Here is a 5,594-nt window from a genome sequence, read left to right on the forward strand (position 1 = left end):
TTTGTGACAGTGAACAGTGAGAAGGCTACCATAGTCATCCTCAGATAAAACACAGAGATCCTGGTCAATATTCAATGCTGCTATTTTTCTTTACATGATGTTGCCCTGTGTTTGAAAGGCCAAATGCTGGAGGGTTGTGTTGGATTTGCTTTTCCATCATATTTTAACAGTCAAACAATCATCCAGGATCTCTATACTTTATTTGATTTTTGTTGGGATTTCTTTGTTCTTTTTATACTTTCTCCTATGTCCCAGCAATTCGACCTGATGGTCTCCCTTACTTATTTTCCACATGTTTAATGAAGCCAGGGGTTGTTTATTTAAGTTTTTTTTTTTTCATAAAATGTTTAAATAAACTTTTTTTAAATCTGACATGACTGTCTCTGATTAACTGGAGCACTACAACGTGTTGGTCACAGTAAAATAATTTAGCAGTTAAGTTTATAGCTCACATTTGAAAAGGCTTTGAACTGACATTAATTTCTTCTTGACCAACAACAACTAAGACAACAGCAAAGCTAACAGACGAGCTCAGCTTGTCACAGCCGGTCTCGTCTGAGATAAATGGCCTTCAAACTTATTTAATACTAAACATTTAAAGCCAATAAGCATAACAAGATATGCATGAGATTCCATTTCCATTTATTCAATCACACACTTGTCAAACAGTCTGGCATTTTGTGCTGCTGTTTTCAAGAGTTAATGACTAAAGAGAAGAACTCCATCGAGAGAGGACAGGAAACGTTCAGGGGACGAGTCCTCCATGTTGTCAGTGGTTGCTGATGGATCTGAATCTGAGGGCATCTTCTGTAATAAAGAAAAACAATCATGGAGTTAAATGTAAAGTATAATGAATTTTACTGTGATGTTTATGCTTCAGACCTGAAATCAGATCTGTCCTCAGGTTCTGCTAAACTTCAGGTTCTAAAGTTTGTTTTAAAGACAGGAGAACTATTTAAGAGGAAAAACAAAATATATAACAAGACAGGATGAATCCAATAATATGATCAGCTTTATGAATTTATGTTTTAAGACAAAAGTGTTCCTGCCACTTTCTATTGAAGATTATTTTAAACTGTCATCACATGGGCCAGCCTGATAAATTAAACTAATGTTAAATATTCTCATATAATCAGACAGCCAATTTGTGTGCAGAACCTCACCGGAGCTGGAATCAGAGTCTGGACTGCTGTTTTCTTTGGGCATTGATTTCCTTGAAGACAGAAAGAAGAACAATTTAAACATGAACTAGACTTCTTGCAGAATCATAGAGGCTGTTAAAATCTTCTGCTAGTCTTCCTTACATTTTAAGAAGGATTATAAATTGTTACTAAAATTACTTTGATGCTGATAGCGGTTACAATAACACAGTCCAATCATATGAGAGATCATTTTACCTTTGAGTCCTATGTGAAGGCGTTCTCTTCAGAATCAGCGCTGCAAAGACAAGATGATGGCGTCCACCTTCACAACCTGCTGTTTCAGTCTGGCTGCATCATGGTCACCTACAGGAACACCACAGAAATGCAACCAAAGTACTTCACTGTATTTATCAGAGGATGTACTGTATGCAAAGTAGAATTTTTTTTAGCTGTAATTCCTCAAAAAGATTTGAGACTGCTTTGTTATTTGAGAGCACAGATTGTTTCTTTTCCCTTCTCTCTGTTTGCCTGTACATGACCTTTTAGCGCTGTAAAAGATGTTACAGTAAATCCTGGATCAGCTGTGTGGATGGTGTGACTGTGTGGTAAAGCTTTGTTAAAGTTGTCACGCACATACTCATATGCCTTTGGAGAGTAAAAGTGCAGTGTGGTGGCAAACTGCTTATAAAATATAAAATAGTATTTTATTGGTGAGGTACCCCAATCAAAGCGTCCTACAGAGTAGCAGCAGCGGGCTTTAGAGGGAGGAGACGAGCGCATTATGGTATTGTATAATGTACTGTATTTTTACAGTCTATGGTTAGACCCCATGTGGGCCAAGTCTGCTCTGATTGGTCTGCCGATCCGCTCTGTCGTTATTGGTCAGTTGCTCAGCACGGTTCTCGGAAATGTCCCGCCTCTTTTACCATATTGGGAATGCAGCCACTGGCTCCGTCCGAGGGTAGCATAAACATTAGCACCTTAGCACTACTGTGCTACCGCAGGCTACGTCATATCGTGGGCGTGCTACAGAAGTTAACGAGCGTGCAACATGAGCTGCAGGGCTTGCCACAATGAGCCAATGGGCTTAGAGTGATCTCACACTGACAATGACGTCGGACTGACAAATTTTTATTGAGGGGGGCTAGAACCGAGCGTTACATGCGGCTAATGCTACAGCTAACAGGAGGAGGTAGGAGAAGCCGCGTTTCCGCGGACTTTGAATTTTTGCACATAGATGTGCCTAAACATGCACAGGACACTTGGAAAACAAACTAAAGAGCATATAAAACCAGAAAAAGCATAATATGGGACCTTTAAATTAAATTTGACTTACCAAGGGTTTAGTTAAACAAACGGTGCTCTTTGGAACACGTAACAAGGAACACAAATCACTTCAACAACTTTTTCTCATGTAAGGTAACTCCACGCAGCCACCGTCACTCCGTCTTGTTCCAAAAAGAACCACTCTCGGAGATTCTGCTCAGACACAGAGAAATGTGGGCAGGTCTTATTTTAGATTGGCTAATTTAGTCAACATGACATTAAGATTGACAGGTGGTTTGACTGATCACATATGTTTATTAGCATTTAATACACAAAACAGTATTTATCAAAGCACTTTTCTTATATTAAAGCTGTCGTCTTACAGATAATTTTAGTTTAATTGTCTAATTAATAATAACTGTTTTGTTACAAGTTACATCAATTTATTACACTATTTTCAATATTTAAATAATAAAAGTGAGAAGATAACGGCACTAGTAACCCTGGGTTACACTAGCTTTTAACTTAGCGCCAGCCTTGCAGCACCGATATATCCTCCTCAGCTCTGCTGGTATGTGGTGCCGTACTCCGGCTTGTGCTTTTGTCCTGAGAGCCAACAACGCTTCTCTCGAATAAACAAGAGAAAAGGCGCTTGGTTTCTTTACAAAGTCAGTCATATCCATTGGATATTTTAAAAACATCTTACTCCTGCACGAAGGTAGCAGAAATAGCAAAAAAAAGAAGAAGAAAAGAAGGTTTAAAGAGCCCATATTATGCCCTTTTTGGGGTTCGTATATGTAATCTATGTACCTACTTTTGTACGTTCATAATAGCTAAAGTCCGAAAAAAGTATCTGTTTTCATGTACTGCTCCTCCTTGCTCCCTCTATGCTCTGAGTCCGTCAGCTACGCTCTGCTGAGCCCCCACTGTTAGAACCAAGGGGCAACCTCCGGTCTCGAAAAATGAAGCCAATGCGGAAGTAAAAAAAACTGCAGTTCCTCGCGGTTCCGCTTGAGGCTGGCTGCAGAAGCGCCGGAAGTGCCATAAGCCCACAGCCAAAAAAGCCCGTTTTTACCACAGGAATCAACATGTTTACAGCCTGGTACAAAAAACGAGATATATCTGATAAGTTGACGGCCCCTTCTCCTCACACTGTGGGGGGGGGGGGGATATTTTTATAACTCATCGGATTTTATTTTATTAAGGAAAACGGCTATGCCCATATTAGGGTTGTGGTAGATTTGATTGACAGCTCTGTGCGCTACATCTGTCTGTCAGGTCAGCAGGTCAGGAGGCAGCTTGATCCGTCTGATTTCTCCTCTTTTTTACTAAGTTTGGAGAGTTTGTTTAACACATATCTGACAACATACATGGCTTGCTGTGCGGTTAACAGACCATCCAAGAAGTTGATGCTTCAGCTTTTTTCGGTAAGTGATATAGTAGTGTTATATTTACTGCATACTCATGTCGGTATTTATATTTACGGACCTAGCTTGTTTAGCGTTAGCTTGTAAACCAGTCGGCTAACTGTACTCAGTGTAGCTCATTATTTACAGTCAATGGTTTAGAAATGTTTGTTAAGATGTTGTTGTTGAAAATAATAAGTTTGTGTGATGTTAGAAGCTAAAGGTTCAGCTCGGTGGTTAACCGCAGACTGTAAATCTGGTTATCTGACGTTATGATGAATGTTATACTCCACGTAAATGTCGACATTAAAAAACTAAACTTTGTGTAGTAATTATCCGTCAGTAACATAAACTCAACTCAATTGAACCTAATATGCTGTGTAGGTTATAGAGGATGACATTAAAGTTACATGGTTGATGTAGTGTCTTAAGATTTGTACAAACTGTTACCAAATTAAAAAAATAATGACTTTGTATGAGTTCAGGGAAATTTAATCTGGTTATTAATATAGTTTTTAATCGTTACAGATGCTCTTACACAGAATATAGCAGTAGAAATATAAAATATAAATAACATATGGAATGAAAATAAGATATAAAGCAATAAGTACAAGAAATAGTTTTAAGAATACAGCCATGTACCTAGCTCATGTTAATAATAAATGATCTACTGTATGTTCTGTACTAAAGCACAGAGAGTTAGGACCTGTTAATGATTTAAATAATTCAGGTTATATTTGTTTCATGGTAAGATGAAGTACTATCCACAATAAACTGCTTAATTTTTCCTCACACAAAATCTGAGGCAATTTGATGTGGAATATCATTGTGCAAGTGAGTGAGAGAGCTGAAAACAGCATGATTACAATAAGGTTTATCTTCTTAACTTTGAATAGATGTTGATTACCTGAATACTGTACCTTTGTTGTCTGGGTAGTACACTGTTGAATTTATAATTGTGCTCTTACACACAGATGAATACAGAAAATGCACAAACAAATTGATTTAATGAATAACTGATATTTTCTCTCTTTCTTAGCCATCCTGAAGACCCCTCACTAAAAGTCCATGTTCTCCTGGATCCATGTCACATGCTCGAGCTTCTTCAGAATGACTTTTCAACAGTCGAAGTTCTGGTGAGAGAAGATGGCCAGCAGATAAGACGGCAGTACATGAAGGAGCTCCACAGCCTTCAGGAGAAGGAGGAGGGTTTGCACCTTGGAAGACTGTATTCATGCTTCAGCTGTTCAAATAAAAATAGATCTCCTCCAAACAACTTGCAATCAAACTATTTTCTTCCCATTTTAAAACCCTTTGTCCAGTTTAGATGGGAGAAGTTGATATTATGTGATATTGATCTGGGAAGACTACATTTCTAAATCATTTTTAACTCTGTTTTTATTCATAAGTTATTGATCTTATTACTCTCGGTGTATCTTGATTTAAGAATGGGGCTGTGTTTAAGGGCAAATTTTTGCAATGACTCTCTTCCATCCCATTTTCAGAAATGAACTGCATTAGTATTTGGTAAAAAAAAAATTCAAAAGAATAAAAAGTTGTGTAAAAGTAGACTTCCTTCCCTAAGCTATTGACTTGAGCATTAATGCACATTTTAGTCTCTGAGTTCCTATCCAGAAACGATCTGTTTGACCCAAATCAGTCAGGCTTTAAGCGGGGCCACTCTACTGAAACTGCACTACTGTCAGTAACTCTAACTTTTAAGGTTCAAGTAGCCTCGATTGCCCGGTCATGTCGATTTGCCCTGTACAACATCAGGAAG

At 38.2% G+C, this 5,594-nt stretch overlaps 2 long non-coding RNA genes across 2 annotated transcripts; one reads left to right on the forward strand and one right to left on the reverse strand.

Moving 5' to 3' along the window:
- Positions 1 to 625: 625 nt before the first annotated feature.
- LOC132975887 (uncharacterized) lies at positions 626 to 1,871 on the reverse strand. The gene is made up of 3 exons (XR_009673328.1): positions 1,398 to 1,871; positions 1,164 to 1,213; positions 626 to 807 (listed from the first exon to the last, which is right to left on the reverse strand). It is a non-coding gene; the product is annotated as an uncharacterized LOC132975887 (long non-coding RNA).
- A 1,470-nt stretch (positions 1,872 to 3,341) lies between these two features.
- Positions 3,342 to 5,081, forward strand: LOC132975890 (uncharacterized). The gene is made up of 2 exons (XR_009673329.1): positions 3,342 to 3,835; positions 4,865 to 5,081. It is a non-coding gene; the product is annotated as an uncharacterized LOC132975890 (long non-coding RNA).
- The last annotated feature ends 513 nt before the right edge of the window (positions 5,082 to 5,594 follow it).

Source organism: Labrus mixtus, chromosome 6 (genome assembly GCF_963584025.1).
Source record: "Labrus mixtus chromosome 6, fLabMix1.1, whole genome shotgun sequence".
NCBI classification, from domain to species: domain Eukaryota; kingdom Metazoa; phylum Chordata; class Actinopteri; order Labriformes; family Labridae; genus Labrus; species Labrus mixtus.